This window comes from Furipterus horrens, unplaced genomic scaffold, assembly GCF_987537825.1.
Source record: "Furipterus horrens unplaced genomic scaffold, mFurHor1.1.pri manual_scaffold_1, whole genome shotgun sequence".
NCBI classification, from domain to species: Eukaryota; Metazoa; Chordata; class Mammalia; order Chiroptera; family Furipteridae; genus Furipterus; species Furipterus horrens.
In genome coordinates, this window is record NW_028327171.1 from 177,042,579 (window position 1) to 177,066,188 (window position 23,610).

At 39.4% G+C, this 23,610-nt stretch overlaps 1 long non-coding RNA gene across 1 annotated transcript in view; it reads left to right on the forward strand.

Moving 5' to 3' along the window:
• The first annotated feature begins 2,713 nt into the window (after positions 1-2,713).
• The window catches only part of LOC150022345 (uncharacterized), a 38,743-nt gene continuing 17,846 nt past the window's right edge, over positions 2,714-23,610 (forward strand). The window contains exons 1-2 of the long non-coding RNA XR_016509437.1: positions 2,714-2,773; positions 4,216-4,396. This is a non-coding gene — a long non-coding RNA (uncharacterized LOC150022345). The remainder of the gene's footprint in view (positions 2,774-4,215; positions 4,397-23,610) is intronic.

The following is a 23,610-nucleotide window of genomic DNA, read 5'->3' on the forward strand; positions in this document are numbered from 1 at the left end:
TCAAGAAAGTTGAGAATGAAATTATAAAAATAATTATAAAGGTTTTTGATCAGATGTGAAATGAAAGTGTTATGTAGCTAGTTTGCTTAGGTCTTCCTGCAATCACACTTCCAAGCCCAAACAGGTTGTAGAGAATATAAAAATTCAGAAAACTAATATTTTTTGTTTAAAAGAAGCTAAGGAGTTAGCTATTTAAGCCATTCTTTTGTGATGAATCAGGAACTTGTCATATTAAAGCACTTTTTACTTTATTTAGAAAATAGGAATTTTCTTAGTATGAGTAATGATAACCTCTTATATTTGTCAAGTACCTTTATGACGGAAAGAACAATTTTGCATTCATTACTGGAATTTGTTTCCTAACAGCCAGATAAAGAACGGTTGTTTTGAAATTTACCCAGGGTCTAATAGGGACTCAGATCTGTTTTTCAGTACACTTCAGTCCTTTCTCACTACTGGCAAGTTAAGTGGTGATTCCCAGTGTCTTGCATCTGAAAAGAAAAGAAAAAACAGCAACACAAAAATTGGCTCTCTCAACCATGAAATTTGAGTGCATCTTAAAAGATTAGAGTGTACTCTATTTTGCTTTAGAAATTCTGCCATCTACTATCGGGTTGGAAAATAAAACCTGATTTGAATATTTCAATTACCTTAGGCTCTTGACTGACACAATGTATTGAAGTGTATTTGATTTCAAAAATAATTTCAACACAAAGTCATGTGTTAAGGCTTTTCCTTTCATAAAGTTATAATTTAAATGAAGTTTGTCTTTGGTTTACTTGATCTTCCTTTATACATTTTTTGTTCTAGATAGTTTAATATATTTTTTAAGATTGCTATTTAATTCATTTGCTCTTTCTGCATAAAAAGTATCATGCAGTGTTTGAAAAAAAGTATAAAAAATGGTATGTAAAAATCTAATGAGACTTAGTGTGTTAGCTCTCTCAGTGATATTTGGAATTACTTTAAGACAAAGAAATGTCAGGTATCAGGAAACAATTTATGAGGGATTTGAGGTAATTAAGGAGTCTTTCTAAATTCTCTGAGTTCATACCACAAAGTGGTTGCCTGTTTTGCTCAATATTGCTGTCCTATGGATAACATGCATTCATTTTGTCCCAGTGGTTTGTTGAAGTAGAGAAGTTCAGAAGCAATAAAAAAGGAAGAATCAAAAGGTCAAAGATCAAAATAGAATGCACACATACATTGTAAAAGACGATATATAGCAAATTGTATAATTGACTCAAATAATTTGTCCTTTCTTTCTTATAAGATTACACGTCCTCACTCATTGGCTTTAATTTGCCACAGTATTGGTAAAACAAACAAACAATCAAACAGAAACAACTAGAAATAGACTAAATATTAATTAAAGAGTGATTGAATTGTTTTAATAAATAAATAGCATAGAATATTACAGAGTTATTTTTAATTAAAAATGAATTAGATTTAAACTTTTTACCTGAAGAAATATTACGCATGTATATGGAGTAAAAAATATGTATATATCTTGGGTGGAAGTGTATAGTAGAGTTTATTTTACAGAAAAAGTAGAAAATCTTGATATGATTGTATAGATAAATATTTTAAGGAACATATACTTAACATTGGAAACTGACTAGTTCAGAGATAGTGAGATTGAAGGAGGGAAGTTAAGATTATTAATGTTTTCTTTGACAACTTTGTATTGTTTAATTTATTAAAATAAAATGACTATATTTTTATAATTAAAATTCAATAAAAATACAGAAACTATAAAAAAAAGAATAAGTTGAAAATGTGACATCTGATGACAGACATGAACAGGATGGGGGTAGGGCACTGGCGATGACCAATCATTTTTTTCCATGTAGTTCCCAAGGGAAGCATATGGGAAAGTGGGGCAGTTAGCTCTCTCTGCCAACAAAAGAGAATTCTGATTTTGCCTAATCTCTCCCACCTAGCTTTCCAGGGAAATCTTTGTTTCCCAGAACAGTTCTTTGCTGCTATGTCAATTAAATTAAAATGGAAAGAGAGTATAGAATAAGAATTAAAGGCATAAAGTTAGAGTGAGGTGGTTGGGTCTGCAGGGAAGAATATTTGGTGTGATAATTGTGAGACCAGCTGTGTGATGTGAGACAGGAAGACAAAAGAAAAAGAGGGGATATTAATAAAAATCTCGCATTGATTAATATATCAACCTCAAACTGCTGGAGATATGCAAATTAAGATTTTGAGTTAATTTGATCCTTCTTTGGCTCCCAGATCTAAAAAAAAACTTTTTTTCTGCCCTGGCTGGTGTGGCTCAGTGGATTGAATACCGGCCTGTGAACCAAAGAGTCGCCTGTTCGATTCCCAGTCATGACATATGCTTGGGTTGCCAGCCAAGTCCCCAGTTGGGGACATGTGAGAAGCAACTACACATTAATGTTTCTCCCCCTCTTTTTCTTCCTCCCTTCCCCTCTTTCTAAAAATAAATAAATACATTCTTTTTAAAAAAATTAAAAAATTATTTAATACTATAACAGTACTCTGGAAGAACATGTGAGTCATTGCTTAATGTTTTAAAATAACATCATTCTTATATTTGTCTTTAATTATAATTCTCAATGCAGACAATGTGTTTTAGTCAGTTTTACACGATAGATCTGCTTAACAAACAACCCAGCAATCTCAGTGATTTACAAGGAGATACATGCTCTCATTCATAGGTCTTGGATTTGGCTGGGGTTGTTATTCTTAAGAATGAAAGTCAGCTTCATATCTGCCCACCACAACTCATGCTGAGACCCAGGTAAGATCTGATGACAGATGGAATAAACCACGAAAGCACAAGCCAAACCATGCAAGCTAGTTTATGTATGTATGTGTGTATGTATGCATTTTCTTTATATGAATAGTAATAGTGTTTTTCTTATTTATTGAATATATTGGGGTGGCATTGGCTAATAAAATTATACAGCTTTCAGGTATATTATTCTATAATACCTCATCTATATATTGTATTTTGTGTTCACCACTGTAAATCAAGTCTCCTATTATCATTTATCCCCACTTTTCTACCTCTCATTTCCCCCACCTTTTCCTCTGGTAATTACCATACAATTGTCTATGTCTATAAAGGTTTTTTTTTTTTTTTCTCAATCCTTTCATCATTTTCACCCAAACCTCCAATCCCCCTCCCATCTGACAGCTAGACAGCTGTCAGTATGTTCTCTATGTATATGAGCCTGTTTCTATACTGTTTGTTAGTTCATTTTGTTCATTTTGTAACAATGGGAAGTTATAACCCAACCCACCATTCTTCTGGCATTGTCTGTAAATGCTGACTCTAACTAATATGTAGCTTGTGGATAAACAGCATGTTCGTATAAGAATCCTGGGAACTAACCTCAACAGATACAAACTCTGACATTCAAGCATCCCATTTTGGGGAGATTTGCTGACTTTTAATCATGGAGCCAGGATGACATTGGAGACAGATGCTAAGCTAAGATGACGCATACTGGATCATCACTTGCCTTATTGGAATGGACTGTGCCTGTCTGTGTATAGAGTATTTTTCAACCACCTCACTTGATCTCTTTGTTCTTCTCCCCCTCTCCCTCCTTATAAAAACCTCTGCCTCCACTGAGAGTAGGCAATGGGCTTTGAGACATGAGTCCCCCTTTGGGTGGCCAGCATCTGAATAAACCACCTTCCTTTACACCAGCACCTGTCTCAACTATTGGCTTTTGAAAGAGCAGACAGCCAGGACTATATTCAGTTACATTTTGATTCCACACATCAGTGAAATTATATGGTACTTGTCTTTCTCTGACTGGCTTATTTCACTTAGCATAATAATTTCCAGGTCCATTCATGCTGTCACTAAGGGTAAGATTTCTTTTTTTAACAGCTGCATAGTATTCCATTGTGTAAACATACCACAGCTTTTTTTAATCCACTCATTTACTGATGGACACTTGGGTTGCCTCCAAATCATGGCTATTGTAAATAATGCTGCAGTAAACAAAGGGGTGCATATATTCTTTTAGTTAGAATTTCAGATTCCTTGGGATATAATTCCCAGAACTGGAAATGTAATAGAAACAATTGGCCAGGTGCAGAGAATTGCCAGGGTGGAGAGCCCTGGGTGCCTAACAATGGGCAAAACTATAAGCCGTTGCATGATCACTCCTTCAGCATTAACCCCTGGAAGATGACATCTAGGCTTCAGCTCTGTTTCTGCTCCAGGCCCAGAGAAGCAGCAAAATCAGATGGAGTGACACCATGACTGACATGGGAACCAGCTGCATTGACTAATGACCCCCTGAGACCGACCATCAATGGAGACCATGAGGGGGCACACTTAGAAAGCTGATGAATCTTCTATTGGGATTGTTCTCCAGATAAAAGCTCTTGCCACAGGGACCCTGTGAGTGCTCGCTCTCTCTCTTTTCCAGAGCATGTCCATGCCTCTCCTCTTCTTTTGTCTCTCAGCATGCATACCTGTCTCCCTGTTTCCCATAAGCTCCAAGGGCCTTTCTACTACCTCTGTAACTTTCTAATAAACTTTCCCTTATAATTTGAGTTCCTTGGCTCTGAATTCTACCAAGCCAAACTCAAGCACTGAGGTGGCTGACCAAGGTCTGGCCCAACTTGTTGCTAATGCCTGGTACCATTTTTCTGCCACTTACAGAGTTGCCGGATCATAAAGCAGTTTCATTTTTAATGTTTTGATATAACTCCATACTTCTTTCCACAGTGGCTGCACCAATCTGCATTCCCACCAACAATGTCTGAGGGTTCCTTTTCTCCACATCCTTGTCAACACTTCTTTGTTGATTAATTGATTACAGCCATTCTGACAGGTGTGATCTGATATCTCATTGTGGTTTTAATTTGCATTTCTCTGATGATTAGTGATGTTTCATGTAATATTATTTTTCCGATATATCTCTTTGGACAAGGAAAACAAAAGAAAAATAAACAAACTGGACTACATCAAACTAAAAAGTTTTTGCATAGCAAAGGAAACCATCAACCAAATGAAAAGACAGCGCACTGAAAGGGAGAACATATTTGCCAATGATACATCTGATAAGGGGTTGTATCCAAAATTTATAAAGAACTTATAAAACTCAACACCAAAAAATTAAACAATTCAATTTAAAAATAGAAAGAAGATCTGAATAAACACTTCTCCAAAGAGAACATACAGATGGTTAATAGACATAGAAAAAGATGCTCGGTGTCACAGTGATGGAAGCTAGTTTAAAGCCTCACACATTTTACCCACTGTATGCGTTGGTCAAAACAAATCATGTAGCCAAGCCCAAAGTTGGAGTGACAGAGAAATACACTCAACTCCAAGAGGGAGGCACTGCAAATGCCCATAGAAAATGGTGTGAATGTGTAATTTTACTATAGGGAGAGAATGGAAAATTAATAGCAGTAATTCAAGCTGGAGCTGGATCTCATGGAACATTCCCTTTTCGTAAGCCAGTTAGGCCTAAAAAGGTTTCGTCCTAACTCTATTAATAAAGAATGCTATCTCCTTTTTTAAACTCAGCTTCTACTACATTAAAACCTTTGCTTGGCTGTTACCACTATGATTTAAAGCAGCAACAGGAGAAATGGAGTAGAGAGACATTGAGAAAAAGCCCGACAATCCAAGTCTTTCTTCATTCTGACAACAGATCTGCTGTTTACCATTTCTGTCCCACTGACAGAGGGACTTAGAGAATCTTGTCCATGTGAAATGTAGTCCCATGCTATGAATCCACACACTGTTTAAATGCCCACCTACAACAGACCTATAATAAAAAATGAAGATGCATACAATTGGAAAGGAAAGGAATGCCCTACAAAATTGATTATTTCTTTGAGTATTTTTTTCTGTATTCTTACACTGTTCCACCCGCAATGTAATTTAAGTTGTTGAAATTTCTTATATGAATGAAAAGTTCATGAGGGTCACTAATTAGGTGTGAAAAGTTATTCAAATACAAACCAAAGTCTCAAGAAATTGGCAAGTTATTGTCTTTGTGGCTATAGAACCAGAGTGTTTAGAATAACTTTTTGAGAAAATATAAAAATGTGATTATATAACAAATATTTTCTCTAATTAAAACTTATAAAAGATGATAAAAGCATTTTTGTCAAAGAGGACTTGATAATTTACCTGCAGATTTGGCCATCAGAGGGCCTGTTTCTAACCTGATTCTAATGTTTTGTGGCTTTGGGGAAAATTACTCAGTTTCATGACTAACACTGTCTTCTATAAAATAAGGGGTCCAAATTAAATCACTTCCAAAGATGCCTCTCTTTAAAATACTTTAAACTCTACCTTATTGCCTTTATTAGTTTCATGTTAGATGCCATGCTTTCCTAAATAAATGCAATATTACCTTTATATTTTTATGAATGCTTGTAGTATCCACAGGGCAAAATCTGTCCTTGTTTTACTTTTGCAGAAGCAACTACAATCTTAGGCATGTAGAACCCAGTAAGGAAATCACCAAATGACAAAGTGGATTAATTTATGTAATCTCAATTTATCTTTTAAGCAGAACAGTGAAGATAATGCTTAACCACTCACTGTGCATAATGCATCATATAATTCTATGGCTCATGCTGACAAGTTCATATTATTTATCTGGAGGAGAGAGAAAAAATTATTATGTAATGTGTTGATGCCTAAATATATTCTCAAGCATTCAAGTGCATAATTATAGGTTAAACACTGAAAATATGGTATAGAGAGGTGATTTACTTGGGACTGACAGAAACTTATGTTGTTATTGAACAAACTGGAGAGGTTTGAAAGTGGATTATCAAGAGATTTCTGAAGAACTAATTTTCTACACTGGATTAGTCAAGTTTCTTATGGTTTATTAATTTGTATCCTCTTTAGAAATCTTTTTATCTTTTTTTGTTACATTTGCTTGAAAAAATCCTTGAGTCTTTGAGCTAAAAGGAAGTAAAAAGGATTTTTAAAGTTTTTTTGTTGTTGCCTAATCAATAGAAATTGCAGATAAGGACAATGCTATTAAATCAGTTTTAAGTGTGTCTTTATTCCTGTACTAACTCAGTGAGTATTAAAATACACACATGCACACATATCCTCAAAGGATTTAGATAAAAAAGAGGCAAAATGAGAACAAAGTTTCCTTTGAAAACATCAAGCCTGATAAAATAAATGTTATTAATTTATATATATTTGTTTCACAAGGGAGTTTAAGCTGCTTAAAATAATAGGCACAATAAAAATGGTTAAAATAAACAATTGGGAAGTAAAGCAAAGGAAAGATAAGGGTAGGAAGATAACAAAAGCAAGGATTCATTGAGCACAGGCAGAAATGTGCATCAGAGTCTTACATAGTTATTAAAAGGGGCCGCATATTTAGTTCTAAATTATCTAAAACCAAATAAAAGTGCAAATCATGTTCAGGTAGAAGTTAATCATGTTGCCAAGATAAATTTAAAGCTACTGCTTATGAGAAAACAGGTATTTCTGGAACTGAGACTTGAAATAAATTCCTTATATGATATCTACTGGACAATGCATGATATAAAAAGATGCTTTGTGGTATAATGAACAATATACTAAATTGAAGCCTTATAATAAACATAAAAATGCATTTAACGTGACTTTAAAAAAATGTTTTTGGGACTGATTGATGATCAGACACTATGGTGGAATCCAGTAAGAGTGATTCTATAATAAGCCAAAATAGTGCAGCCCATTTGTATTGATATACCATCAAGCTATTAAACGATGCACATTACACTATTATGACACTTTTTGAAAAGGGGTTGTATTTTCAATTATAAACAATAAACCAAAGAGCATTCTACTTCTTTAGCTATATTGCATGTAGTTTGATTTGTACCACTGAGTGAGTGAGATGCTACTTGTATCCAGTTAATTTCATAAAACACAAAATTTACCCAAACTCACCAAAACTCTGTTAAGCAGTTAGTCATGATGATGGAAACTCTTGGATGCGTTCATTAGGAGCTCTAGCTCTGGTGTTGTGCAGAAAGCTCTCAGAAGCAGAAGGACTTGATCAAAGATATGGGCTGATTGGCCATTTTGTGTCTATCCATCAGCCCTCCTTTAGAAGGTGGTGCGTAAAACAGTGCAGAGTAAACTTCACTCTTTAGTGCTCATGTTCTAAGAGATTCGTTAGTAACTGCATTTCTTAACTGTGAATTAAATTACACACACACATGCACAATATAATGATCATCAATATTTTTGAAATGTTTAGATAAAAATGGAGACATAAAGCTTTATTTGGAAGTGTAAATTAATCCATGTATAAAATGAGAAAAATATGGTGTTTTTCATAAACTTCACATAGATAAAAAGCAGAAATGTCAGAAATGATGAAATATGATAGTTGGTCTATAAGCTTGTCTCATTGGGAGTGTAAGAGTTTAAAAAGAGTTAAAAAAAAGTGGGCTGACAATATTTGCAGAAACTAACTTTCAGTGGATTTGGAGATTATGAATATTTTTTGTTTATCTGCATTTTCAGTTTTTGTATATGTTCCATACATTTTTTGTTTTCTACAAGTATACATTAATTCTACAATTAGAAATATTAATGACTGTTTTTTCAAATAGATAAAATATTAATTTTATTAATAGCATTAATAAAATTTAGATTTTTTGAGGTCACTAATAAATTAATGGTTGTCTCTTGTTTCTAGGTAGAAATGATATAAAACTAGAATAACTTTTTACCTCATATCAAATCTATGATTTTGTAAGTTAAAGTAAAAAAGTAAAAACAAAGTTTATTTTTCATTTAATGAGAGATAAATGCACTATGAGCCTGAATATTTGTTAATCTAGTTCTGATTTTTTAACACTATGTCAGAGAAAAAGAATTCATAATCCTTGGTAAGGAGTGTTAAATTCACAGGAAGAAATTTTATTAGGTCAGAGAATGTATTAGAATTGAAAATCATTCCCAGGACCTGCTATATCTTTTGGAGCAGAAACCCATTTGTGCTTCAAGTGTCAAACCCTTATGTCTATTTTGGCACATTCCAGATTTCACCTGAAAGAACCTACTCAGGTAAAGACAATATTGCTGACCACATTAGTTTTTATGATGGTGTTTCAAGTTGGTGCCAAACTTCCTGTTTGTACTGTGACATCGCAAAAGAGATGACATCAAGTAAGGTAGAGTTGGTAACCAAATATGGTGGATGATCACATTGATCATTAAATATAAAATTTTCATTTTAACGTTATATGGTTGAAATCTAGTTAAGTTAAAACAATTCATGTGAAGATAAAATTTTGTTTGTTTTTAAATATTTATTTTTGAGTCTAATTTTTATCTTTGAGATTTATTATTTAAAGCATGAAGCAGCAGGTGTGTTTTCCTCAGAAAATTCATAATCTAATTAGTCAATCTATTTATCACTGGTTATTATTTTGAGGGGAGAAATCCATGTACCAAAAGGTAACATAGAACCCTTCAGTGATTTTAGTTAGAAATTGGATATTCTAGAAGTCATTAGGAAGACATCTTTGGGATTTCATTACTGATGTTCACTTGAAGTGCTGCATGCACTTGAATATACAGTATGGTGAAAATCAGGAGGCTTCTTATATTGGTTCAAGACTGTTTCATCACTTAGCAACATTTATTAGATCCCTCATGTGTCTAACTTGCAAGAAATACATGAATGTTATTGTAAAATAAGAGAATCATAAAAAAGAAAAATCTAGAAACTCTCCATGCTTGTAATTAAAATTTCCACATAAAATAAGGCATATTTCACAATTATACAGCCATAATTCAGTACTTCCTGCTGGCCAAGTTGGATAGAATCTCTTAATTTCCAGGTGTCAGATTTGATGCTTAAAATGAAAATATTGCTTAGGAAAATCTCTATTTTATCCTACAAAGTGTGATATATCTAAGGGAAAGATCTTCATACTGTTAGGGGTATTTATTTTTAAAACCTTGCCTCAATACACACACTACTGGATTTGATTATTGGCTGTTTTTAATTCACTGATAATACAAGCATGGTGGAATTTACATATGCCTTAAGGGGAGCATTGACTGTATATAGGTATGCCATGGGGATTCAAATGAATCCTATCTAGATCTCCCAGAGCAAACTAACCTCTCTAGACATTTAGTTTACATAGAAACAATGAACTTGGAAAACAAGAACTCCTTAAAAGCCCATCAAGATTTACATTATGGAGATCATTTTTGACTTGTGTGAAATTACCATATCTTTTTTTATCTGCTGCTTAATGATTCATGAAAAAGTTTACTTTTAAGTAATTGTTTTTAATACCTAAGAATTAATTCTAAATTGCTTGCAGTCAACTGTGAACTGTTCTGCTACCACTACTCTTGTCTTTATGCTTTCTATCTCTTAAGATTTTTTGTTTTCTTCAGGACCACAAGCTAGTTAGTAAATTGACATGCTTTGAATTTTTAGTATTCAATTTAGTGCTATACAGGGAATTGTAATAAAATTAGGAGGAAACTTGATTTTCTAGTTAAAAATTCATTATCTGATGAGGATGTTGGGGCAAAAACAAGAAGGAAACATAAACCATTCATGAGGATAATGGACAGAACCTTAAGTGAGGATCAGAAAGCTAGGTTCTCAAACTAACTAGAGATATAACATAAAATGAGTAAATGAACTTTCTGATTCTTAGGTTTCTCATCTGAAATATAATAGGAAAAACTGCATTATTTTCATGATCTCTCTTGTCTCTGCAAATACTATAATTTTATTATAATTATTATATGCTCACATTTTCTGATTTGAATAATAATTGTGAATACCTGTGGTTTCACTATATGGTTCTTAAAAATATAGAAAGAGACACTTAAATTTTAAATATCTTAAAATATTTTTCTAAATAATATTATTGTAAAAATATAAATAATACATGTTCATGTATAAAATTTTGGCAATATATTAACATCTAAAAAGTTTAGATTCACCCATAAGGCATGCAAAGGTAGAGAAGCATTGATAAATGAGTGCAATTATGTAATAAATAAATATTGCTTTTAGATTTTGATATTCTGACTTTTATAGTTTACTTAAAATTATTTTAGTCAAAAATGTGTCCTGATATTTGATTTAAAAATTTGAGAAAATTCTGTGAATTTTAAAATTCAATGATTACATTCTAGGAAGCAATACCAAAGATGTTGTTAAAATAAACCACTGTTAGCAGACACCTCAAATAGGTACAATAATTACAACAGGGAAAAGCAGTATAGAGTGTTAATAATCATTTACATTCACTTATAAGCAAAACAGAAAGAAAGTAATAAAGAAGAGAGGTAAGGTAATATTCTTAGAATTTAGAATTAGAATGGACCAAGGCCTATTTTTCTGTATACCTTTAATATATATATATGTGTGTGTGTGTGTGTGTGTGTGTGTGTGTGTATGTATAGTTATAACCTAAATTATGCTATAAACTCATCTAAAGAAGTCCTTGAAAAAACTTTGATTGAAAGAATAGTAGACTCCAGGAGAATTTTGAGGTTGTTAATAAGCAAAGTTAGAAGACTTTCTTGATCAATTTCCAAATGTATTAGCCTCAGGACACATTTGCCAAAATATTCATCTTGCTCAGACCAAAGAATACTTCTAAGTACCTATTATTATTAATCATGAGCAAACACTGTGGAAATAAGAAAATGCAAGTGACAACATAACCTTTGCTCATATGTTATGCATCTAAGCTCCATGCCATTGGTTCAAGACTTAGCTGGTATGAGAACTATGTTAGGGAGTAATGTTGATTTTAGTGCATTGTGCACAAATTTTTTTTCAAAGAAGGCCCTTCTTATGTAGGACAAGGGCAAGGTTCCATGAGATTATTGTCAGTAAATCTGGATGTGGAAAGGGAATGGAAGAGCTTATGTTTTCTTCTGCTTTACCCAATAGTCCTTAATACTTTAAACATAGCCTACATGGAATAAAGAAACTAAATACTCCTTGCCCCAAGTGAGGAGGAAACTGATGGGAAGCGTGACAAGTATATATTTGTGACAAGTCTTTCTTGTAAGTCTTCTGGGTAACTGTTCAGCTAGCTGCCTGCTGAGCAGCCTGACACCAAGTAATAGACAAGGGTCATACACAGTAACTATGTTATTCATTCAGCTTTTATTGAATGCAGGTTCACTCAAAGTAGAACATCAACATGAATTAATATCTCACATTCTAACAATGTAAGAGAATTATAACATACAAACACACAGCAACCAATGGGGAATAACAAACCCGAATTCCAGAGTCTCAGTCTGCAGGTCTGGGAGACAGCACAGTGGACAAGGAAGTTGTCAGAGTCTAGCAAGGAAGCATCTCTGGAGCCAGGTGGGTAGCAGGGAAAGTAAAATTTTCAGTCTAGCAGGGCAGAACCTCCGGTAGCTGATGCCAAGGGAGATCAGTGTGGTCTGGAGAAGCACTCTGCTGTGTGGAGCTTGGCTGTCTCAGTGGTGGTCTGGAACCTGCCTCGGTTGTACCTTGAAAGTGGTGTCCTCCACCCTTCTGGGTCTTTTTGATAAATGTCTTGGCACCCCTGGTGCCAAGTGTGGAATTTTCCCAGGAACCTATTTATGGGTGGTCCCTCTCTGCAGACATGGCTGTTCTGATCACATTGGCAGGCATCTTAGCTGTCTCTCCTTGCAAGACATGTCTGTTCTGACCACATGGGTAGATATTTTAAGTGTGTCTCCTTGCCAGATTTGTCTAGAGTGACTTAAGTAGTTTCTTCTTGAACCAAAGTGCCATGGTTGTCAGCCATTTTAGTTGACATGAGTGACTCCATTTTGTTTTATATACTTTATAGTACCTTTATCAGACTAATACCTTTTTTTTTGGTCCTGCTCACCACAGGAAGACAGAAAGACATTGAGAAATCCCCAATTAGAAGTCAGATCAGAGCTTTCTAGTGTTAAAAAGAGTACCTTAATGTTCCCATATGTTATTTTTAACCATATAAAGTCTTGTAAATTATTTTCTTATTTAATCATATTTTTTTCTTTCAAGAATCCCATATTTGATTGCCAGATTTAGCAAATATACTATAAAGACTAACAATACACTAGATTACTAAATGTACTACATCATCGGCAGCCGTCCATCTCGAGAGACGATGGCGTAGCTTCTTGAGAGTCTATCTGCACCGCCGAGAACGGCTGTGCAGTCCGACTCGGGAGTGACAATCCCTGCCACACTTGTTACAGGTGAAGGCAGATGGCTGTTGTTGCTGCTGTTGATGCTGCTTCCGCCTCGATCTTTTTTGAACCGCCTCCTCGTTGCGCGCAGCCTCTGCGCGTGACGTACCTTGCCTGACCGCGAGCCTCCAGGCTAGGCGGTCGTCTGCTTGAACTTCCCATGTGTTGAGATTGATGGAGCATTGTGTCATATCCTTTTTGCAGATGTCTTTGAACCACAGTTTTGGGCGCCCTGTCATCCTCTGGCCTTCTGCTAGCTCGCCGTAGAGGAGGTCTTTGGGAATAAGGCCTGCATCCATTCTTTTGACATGGCCGAGCCACCTGAGGCGTCTCTCACTAAGAACTGCATGCAAACTGCTCATGTTGGCTCGCTTCAGCACCTCGGTGTTGGGGACCTTATCCTGCCAGGCGACATGCAGGACGCGTCGCAGGCACCTCATGTGGAAGCTGTTGAGTTTCCTTTCGTGCCTTGCGTAGGTGGTCCACGTCTCGCTGCCATAGAGGAGAGTGCTGAGTACGCAGGCTTGGTAGATGCGCAGTCTGGTTTTCTCAGTGAGGCTGGAATTGTTCCACACTCGCCAGTTCAGTTTGGCCATAACTGTGGCTGCCCTGGCGATTCTCCGATTGACCTCCAAGTCAACTGACAGAGAGCTCGAGATGGTGGACCCGAGGTAAGTGAAGTCGTTGACAACCTCCAGGGTGTATCCGTCGATGGTGATGCATGGGGGAGTCCCCGTGCCTTGAGCCATAACGTTCGTCTTCGTCAGGCTGATGGCTAGTCCGAACTCCTTGCATGCGTGGGAAAGGCAAGTGACTAGCTGCTGGAGTCCCTCTTCAGAGTGTGATGTCAAGGCTGCGTCGTCGGCGAAGAGCATCTCACGGATGAGCACCTCTTTGACTTTGGTCTTGGCTCGTAGACGGGCCAGGTTGTAGAGCTTGCCATCGGATCTGGTGTGAATGAAGACACCCTCGCTTGCAGTCCTTAAAGGCGTATTGGAGGAGCATGGAGAAGAAGATTCCGAACAGCGTAGGCGCGAGGACGCAGCCCTGCTTTACTCCGCTGCTGACTGGGAAGGCCTCAGAGGTTGAGCCGTTGTAGGACACCATGCTGTGCATGTTGTCGTGAAAGGACATGACCACAGCAAGCAGATGTGGTGGACAGCCAATCTTCCGTAGCAAGCTGAAGAGTCCGCTTCGACTGACCAGGTCAAATGCCTTCGTGAGGTCGATAAAGGTGAGGTAGAGTGGTTTATGCTGCTCGTGACACTTCTCCTGCAGCTGGCGTAGGGAGAAGATCATGTCCACTGTTGATCGGCCAGCTCTGAAGCCACACTGGGACTCTGGGTAGACGCGGGAAGCAAGGGTCTGCAGGCGGGCAAGAGCGACCCGGGCGAATACTTTGCCGACGACGCTGAGGAGAGAGATGCCCCGGTAGTTGTTGCAGTCGCTGCGGTCTCCTTTGTTCTTGTACATGGTGATAATGTTGGCGTCTCTCATATCCTGGGGGATGTAACCCTCCTTCCAGCAGAGACAGAGTAGATGGTGGAGCGGCTGTAGCAGGACTGGTTTCCCGCTCTTTAGGATTTCTGGAGGGATTCCGTCGCTTCCTGGTGCTTTCCCGCAAGCGAGGCGGTCGATGGCTTTGCCGAGCTCTGCCGCAGTAGGTGGGGTGTCTAGCTCCTCCATGACTGGTAGGTCTGGGATGGCGTTAAGAGCAGTGTCTGTTACGGTGTTCCTCGTTGCGTACAGCTCGAGGTAGTGCTGGGTCCACCGCCGCATTTGCTGTTCCTGGTCAGTGATGACCTCACCTGTCTTGGACTTAAGGGGGGCGATCTTGGAGGGGATTGGGCCTGTTGCCTTCTTGATACCCTCATACATTCCTCGTGCGTTGCCTATATCGGCGGCTTCCTGGATGCTTCTGCACAGGTTTAGCCAATAGGTGTTGGCACAGTGGCGGGCGGTCTTCTGGACTTTGTTCCTGGCAGCCCGTAGAGCTTGAAGTGTACTGGGAGTGGGCGTGGCCTTGTAAGCCAGCAGGGCCTTCCTCTTAGCCTCGATCACGGGTTCCATTTCTTCCCAGTGAGCCTCGTACCAGTCAGCGTTCTTCCGCTCTTTCTTCCCGTAAGCAATAATGGTGGAGTTGTACATGGCGTTGCGGAGACGTGGCCAATTGGATTCGATAATGTCATCTGCCGCCATTCCCTCGCTGAGTGCATCTTCCATCCTGTTGATGAATTGCTGGGTCTTAACTGGGTTGCTGGCACAACTGGTGTTGATGCGTGGGCGACCCTTCATCTTGGAGTGGTGCAACCTCTTCGGCATTATGCGCACCTTGCTTACCACGAGGGCATGGTCCGTGTCGCAGTCTGCACTGTGGTAGCTGTGGGTGAGGAGGGTGCTGCCAATATCCGTTCTTCTGGTGATGACGAGGTCAAGCTGGTGCCAATGACGGGAGCGGGGGTGCCTCCATGACACCTGGTGGATCTCTTTGCACTTGAAGAATGTGTTTGTCACGCACAGGCCGTGGTGACACGAAAGCTCAAGCAGTCGCTGACCATTCTCATTGATCTTTCCTCTCCCAAAGTTTCCGAGGCAGGTGGGCCAGGCCATGTGGTCGGCTCCTACTCTTGCGTTGAAGTCTCCAAGGAGATAAAGAGCGTTACTTCTGGGGATCTTGGATAACGCTTCGTCCAGTGCATGGTAGAACTGTTCTTTCTCTTCGGTGGTGGCGCAGAGGGTTGGGGCATACGCGCTAAGAATGCTGACTGGGCCGAAAGTTGTTGACAATCGGAGGGTAAGTAATCTCTCTGTGCCTCCTGTGGGTGGCTCTATGGAGTTAACAAGCGTGTTCTTCACAGCGAACCCAACACCGTGCTGTCTTGGTTGGTCCGGAGACTTCCCTTGCCAGTAGAAGGTGTAGTTGGTTTCTCTGATAGTTCCGTTGTCGGCGAACCGGGTCTCCTGTAGGGCCGCAATGTCGATGTTTAGTCGTGCCAGTTCCCTGTCGATGACGGCGGTTTTCCTGGCACCATTGATCCACGGAAGGTCTGCAGTAAGTCCGGGACACATGGTCCTGATGTTCCAGCTAGCGAGGCGAAGAGCTGGAGGCTTCTTTCTTGTTTTTTGCTTGGAATTGCCTGGTGCGAGTGTTTTGTGGCCCACTTTTCAAGAGATGCCTCTCTGATCCCCACGCACCCAGTGGGGCAGGCGAGCCATGGCGAGACGGCACCTAATTGGCTGGGGGCTGCCCAGCTTGAGGCGGGCGGTAGCTGTCCAGTGAGGTGCGATGACCTCTCCCACCGTCAGAGGAGACCCCTGGCGCTCGTTTCCTTCACCAATCAGATGAGCTTATAACCAGTATCTGTCTCCTCCCGTGTTGAGTTGACATCTTGCGATGACGCTGGAGTGTCCTCTCCAGTGAAGCTACAAAGCCTGGGCAGGGTGATATGGAGGGCCAGCTGTTGCCCATGCAGCAGACCCCACCTCTCTTCGCAGCTGAAGGATCCAAGGGGAAAGACAGAGTCAATACAGCTTGGCTTCAGGTGCGCCGCAGGAGTTGCCGGTGTTGACTACAACGTCAAACCGCCTTAGGGACTCCAGCTCCGGATTTTCTGTCGGGGTTTACTCCCTTAGCCTTTCCCCTGAGGAGGTATGCTGCAAGGCAGCGGAGGTTTGGAGTCAGAGTTTCCCTTCTCCTTAGCCTTTCCCCTGAAGAGGTATGCCGCAAGGCAGCGGAGGTTTTTTGGAGTCAGAGTTTTCCTTCTCTGGTGTGCCCTGACTGGAAGATCGAACCAGCGACACTTAGCTCGCAGGCCGACGCTCAATCCACTGAGCCAAACCAGCCAGGATAGCCTACTCTAATATAGATAAGGAATCTGAGGGTAGAAGTTGTAAGTTCCCCAAGATCACACAGTTTAAAAATGTCAGAACACAATTTCAAACTCCAGTCTGTAGGCACCCATACTTGGGTTTCTTCTAAAGACCAGTCACCAATGGCTAAAGCAACCAATCTGATGCCTTCACCATGTGTACTGGGGACGCCAATGTGAGGGCATTATGTCCCACAGAATCCTCGTACTTCCCTGATCTTAAGAACTGACATGCTCCTAGCCACGCTTTCTAGAGCTGCTTCTAAAGTACAAGAAATCCTTAGGTCAACACTTTATAGCAAAGCCCCCAAATCTCTGGCAATGAACCTAGGAGAGCAGTAGGGAAAGAAAAATCAGCTGGTCCATGGAAAAGCAAAAGAGGAAAATTTATCTGCATCAAGACACCAGGACAAACAAGGAAAACCTTATACATCCCTACCCTATGGCTATCTCACCACACCTTGACCCTGTGGCTGGCCATCTGAAACTTTTTTGAGCTGTCACTTCTTTCTAATTTTTTTTATTTTAATTTAATTTTATTTCTTTGAATAGATCTTCATATGGTTCAAAACTCAATGTGATATACCCATGAGAAGGGTTATAATAAAAAAGACAGATAATAACAAGTGTTGGCAAAGATATGGAGAAATTGCTGGAAGGAATGTAAAATAGTGCAGCTGCTTTGGAAAACAACTTGGCATTTCCTCAAAAGTTCAAACATAAAGTATCCAGCTGACACAGCAGTTGCACTCCTAGATACAGATGTAAATTAAATAAAAACAAAAGTCCGTTTCAAAACTTGTATGAAATGTTTATAGCAGCATTATTCATAATAGCCAAAAAGTGGAAACAACCCAAATGGTCATCAATTGATAAATGAATAAACTATGGTTTATGCATACAATGAAATATTATTTGGTAATAAAACAAGAATGGAGCGCTAATCTATGCTACAACACGACGAACTTTGAAAAGATTATGCTAATTAAAGAAACCATTTATATGAAATGTCCAGAACAGGCAAATCTACAGGGACAGAGAAGATCAGTTGCCGCCTAGGGCTGAGGTCCTGAAGTGAAGAAGATGACAAATGACTGCTGATGAGTACAGGGCTTCCCCTGGGGTTCATGACAATGTTCTAAATTGAGCCTAGTGGTGGTTGCACAACTCTGTGAACACACTAAAAACCACCGAACTGTACACTTCAAATGGGTGAATGGTGTGATACTTGAGTTATATCTCAATAAAGCTATTTAAAGTCAGCATTATATAAAATAGTAAATCTGAAAAAAATCTCACTACACACACCAATCACTCCTACTGCCCTACACTTATCACCACTTTGTTATTTTACATCCTTCCAGGGATGTAACTTAAATATGGGACTTAGCCCCATTTCTTTCACAAAACTGTTCTATCACCTTCCTTCTTTCACTTAATATATCCTTAGAGATCTTTCCATACCAGTACCTGAAGAATACCCTAATTCTCGTTTGTAGTTTAATAGTTTTCCCCTTGTGTGAATGTATCTACTTAACAGGTTTCCCACTGATTTATACCTAGGTTGTTTCCCATCATTTGCTATTACCAATGATGATGCAATGCTTTTAACCTGGTGTCATCAGATGACCTCCTGGACTGGCAGGAATCAGAAACAATTTCAGAGTTAGTCAGAACTGGGATTGCATCTGGCCTCAGCTGCTAACTAGCTCTGTGACTCGGGGAAGATTATCTGTACATTTTGAGGCTCAAAATGTACAACATATTAAAAACTAAAAAGAAAAAAAAGAAAAAGAAAAGATTTTCAGATAGGAATGTCCTAAATTTTCCAGGGAGTCTACTTTGTCTAAAAAGAGATTTGGTAATTATCTGAAATTTAAATTGAGCTAAGCATCCTATATTTTATCTGGCAACCCTACTTGTTTTTTACTTAGCTGGGCATCTTTCTCCTTATTTCCAATATATGTATGCATCTATTTAGCTTTATTTTTTCCCTGTTATATTTAGGCATTTGGAGTATGTTTGTGTCAGGTAGGATGTATGTGTATGTCATGTAATCACTCAAAAATAAGAAATACTATATTCATTTTTAATGTTTAGTTAATTACTGTATATGAAATTTATTTGTATATATGATATGAGATAGGGATTTACTTTAATATTGTTTTAGGAGGGATAGCCAAATTATTCCAATACCATTTGTTGAATAATGTCATGTTCTCTTTGATTCATGTCCATTCAGTTAAAAATATTGACATTATCTTTGAGATTCCTCTTTCCCACCCCCTTCACCCAATTAGTCAATGGTAGGATTTAACCATTGACTTGAAAAGGTAATGAATCTCTCCTCCTCTTCTTCATACCCCCTACATAGAAATTTCTTATATGTCCATGAATGAGTTATGATCAAGGACAAGAAAAGACAGAATGAGCTCAATAATTTCATAAACGAAGCTTTCAAAGGGATAAAGTTTCATCTACATTTAGGCATGGTGTTTCATGTCTGTCTTCCATCTAAGAAGCAAGAGTGGTAAATTAATTTGATGTCTTTCAGGGGGATGCAAACTGGACTCTAACTCTCTCATGTGTCATAGAATGGGCATTGAAGCTAATGTGCTTTCTCTTGTTCATTTTCCTGTTCTTTGGACTTCTGGCTATAGTTTTGAGGTTGTATCCTTGTATATTCTCACTTTCAGGATTGCAATTAGGGTATACGACACTACTTATAAAGTAAAGACAGTGTTTTGAGTGTCCACTTGTGTGAACACAGCAGTATACTGCCCATACCTAGGAGTGTTGCTGGCAGACAGCCTTTATCTATTAGTTTTCTGGTGTTATTGCCTTAGTGGAAGACAGCTGCCTTGCTCAATATCATGCCCATTTCCTGGGATGGCACATACCTAATGAATAATCAGTGTATGATTCTAACAATTTGCTGCCTCCACACTCTCAGGACAGCTCTGAGGGGTCACTCTGTCTATGAGAATGGATCATCGTCAACTTCTCCTTCTGTCCAATCCTACTTTTTTCCTTTCCTTTCCTTTCCTTTCCTTTCCTTTCCTTTCCTTTCTGCTACTCTCCTCTAGTCTTAATCCTCAGAGAACTCCCTAATAAATCTATTGAGTATAATATGTATCTCAAAGTCTGTTTTCTTGGGGATGCCAACTTGCAAAACTGTACTAGAGTTTTGCTTTGGGAGCATTAGGCCAGAGCCACTGATCAAAAGAAAGTGATGCATTATTATACTGATTATTTACCTGGGTGCAGGTATTGATAAAAAGTGGAATTAACCTAATAATTGACCCTGAGCCTACATGTCTTTTAAAATTATATTTCTGTGTTTCATTTTTATTCCTTAAGATTACAAAAGCAATTTCAGTATATTATAGAAAACTAGAAAATACAGATGAAATAAAGTAAAATAAAAATATATTGCCACAACCCATATATGATCATTATTTACATCTCAAACTATATTCTTTCAGCTACTTATCTATGTTTCTATATAGATATACAGATATATATGAGCTTTTCAATATAAAGATCATATTATGCCTGCTCTTTTGTAGCCTGCCCTTTTTAGATGATCCCCACTATTAATACATCAATAAGTTTTATTTGAGTACTCAATCTATATTCACATTTCTCCAGTTGCCAAAATGTCTTTTAGTGTTGGTTTGATTAAATCAATGACCATATCTCATATCTGGTTGTTTTATCTCTAAATATTTTAAAATAAATTTTATAAAACTACCCATTCTCCCCCACATCCAATTATAGAAGTATGAACCCAGCAAACATCTTAATAATGTAGTTCGAATAGGAATATTAGCCCTGGATTTAGGCTACCTTATGTCTAAACCAATAAAAAACAAAAATTGGGCTTTATTGAAGTCACTCATTTTCATCAGAAGTGGGATGAGTAGATAAGAAAAAAAAACAAGAGGTTTGATACAAAATCAGCCATTTTCTGTTCACCCTAGAGTAATAATAGAATATAAGATGAATAAAATAAATTGCAAAATAAATTTTTTAGTTTTCAAGCAGAATGTGGAGAAAATATATGGGGGCCAGGGCTTACTGGGTTTCTAAAACTTTAGATTTTTATCAACATTATTACTGTGGAGTATGCTCAATCAAGCCATAAAAATGAGTTTTAATATTTATGATAATCAATTGATTCTATATTCAAACAACAAGAAAAATATGAGATATTTTTAACTCTTTTAAGTTCATTTAATATAAAAAATTATAAACATTTTGACACAATTATGGAGTAGAACTTTTGGTTTTCTGTGTGCACATCTTTATACTTTATTGAGGAAAATCAGGAAAGTCTCCTGCCAGAGAGACAGAAGGGGAGAGAGAAAGCAGGAAGAATATGCAGTTGTAAATTCAAATTTGAGTCTTAAAGAAAGTAGCTACACTGCCTTGTTAACTTTAATTCAAATACCTAGAAATATTCTGATAAATCATCAGTCACATGCAACAATGATTTTACGCAATGAATTTTTAAAGATGCTATTACAATATATGTGGTAGTCTAGAGGTAGCCGCCGATATAGGCAACGCACGAGGAATGTATGAGGGTATCAAGAAGGCAACAGGCCCAATCCCCTCCAAGATCGCCCCCCTTAAGTCCAAGACAGGTGAGGTCATCACTGACCAGGAACAGCAAATGCGGCGGTGGACCCAGCACTACCTCGAGCTGTACGCAACGAGGAACACCGTAACAGACACTGCTCTTAACGCCATCCCAGACCTACCAGTCATGGAGGAGCTAGACACCCCACCTACTGCGGCAGAGCTCGGCAAAGCCATCGACCGCCTCGCTTGCGGGAAAGCACCAGGAAGCGACGGAATCCCTCCAGAAATCCTAAAGAGCGGGAAACCAGTCCTGCTACAGCCGCTCCACCATCTACTCTGTCTCTGCTGGAAGGAGGGTTACATCCCCCAGGATATGAGAGACGCCAACATTATCACCATGTACAAGAACAAAGGAGACCGCAGCGACTGCAACAACTACCGGGGCATCTCTCTCCTCAGCGTCGTCGGCAAAGTATTCGCCCGGGTCGCTCTTGCCCGCCTGCAGACCCTTGCTTCCCGCGTCTACCCAGAGTCCCAGTGTGGCTTCAGAGCTGGCCGATCAACAGTGGACATGATCTTCTCCCTACGCCAGCTGCAGGAGAAGTGTCACGAGCAGCATAAACCACTCTACCTCACCTTTATCGACCTCACGAAGGCATTTGACCTGGTCAGTCGAAGCGGACTCTTCAGCTTGCTACGGAAGATTGGCTGTCCACCACATCTGCTTGCTGTGGTCATGTCCTTTCACGACAACATGCACAGCACGGTGTCCTACAATGGCTCAACCTCTGAGGCCTTCCCAGTCAGCAGCGGAGTAAAGCAGGGCTGCGTCCTTGCGCCTACGCTGTTCGGAATCTTCTTCTCCATGCTCCTCCAATACGCCTTTAAGGACTGCAAGCGAGGGTGTCTTCATTCACACCAGATCCGATGGCAAGCTCTACAACCTGGCCCGTCTACGAGCCAAGACCAAAGTCAAAGAGGTGCTCATCCGTGAGATGCTCTTCGCTGACGACGCAGCCTTGACATCACACTCTGAAGAGGGACTCCAGCAGCTAGTCACTTGCCTTTCCCACGCATGCAAGGAGTTCGGACTAGCCATCAGCCTGACGAAGACGAACATTATGGCTCAAGGCACGGGGACTCCCCCATGCATCACCATCGACGGATACACCCTGGAGGTTGTCAACGACTTCACTTACCTCGGGTCCACCATCTCGAGCTCTCTGTCAGTTGACTTGGAGGTCAATCGGAGAATCGCCAGGGCAGCCACAGTTATGGCCAAACTGAACCGGCGAGTGTGGAACAATTCCAGCCTCACTGAGAAAATCAGACTGCGCATCTACCAAGCCTGCGTACTCAGCACTCTCCTCTATGGCAGCGAGACGTGGACCACCTATGCAAGGCACGAAAGGAAACTCAACAGCTTCCACATGAGGTGCCTGCGACGCGTTCTGCATGTCGCCTGGCAGGATAAGGTCCCCAACACCGAGGTGCTGAAGCGAGCCAACATGAGCAGTTTGCATGCAGTTCTTAGTGAGAGATGCCTCAGTTGGCTCGGCCATGTCAAAAGAATCGGTGCAGGCCGTATTCCCAAAGACCTCCTCTACGGCGAGCTAGCAGAAGGCCAGAGGATGACAGGGCGCCCAAAACTGTGGTTCAAAGACATCTGCAAAAAGGATATGACACAATGCTCCATCAATCTCAACACATGGGAAGTTCAAGCAGACGACCGCCTAGCCTGGAGGCTCGCAGTCAGGCAAGGTACGTCACGCGCAGAGGCTGCGGGCAACGAGGAGGCGGTTCAGAAAAGATCGAGGCGGAAGCAGCGTCAACAGCAGCAACAACAGCCATCTGCCTTCACCTGTAACAAGTGTGGCAGGGATTGTCACTCCCGAGTCGGACTGCACAGCCATTCTCGGCGGTGGAGATAGACTCTCA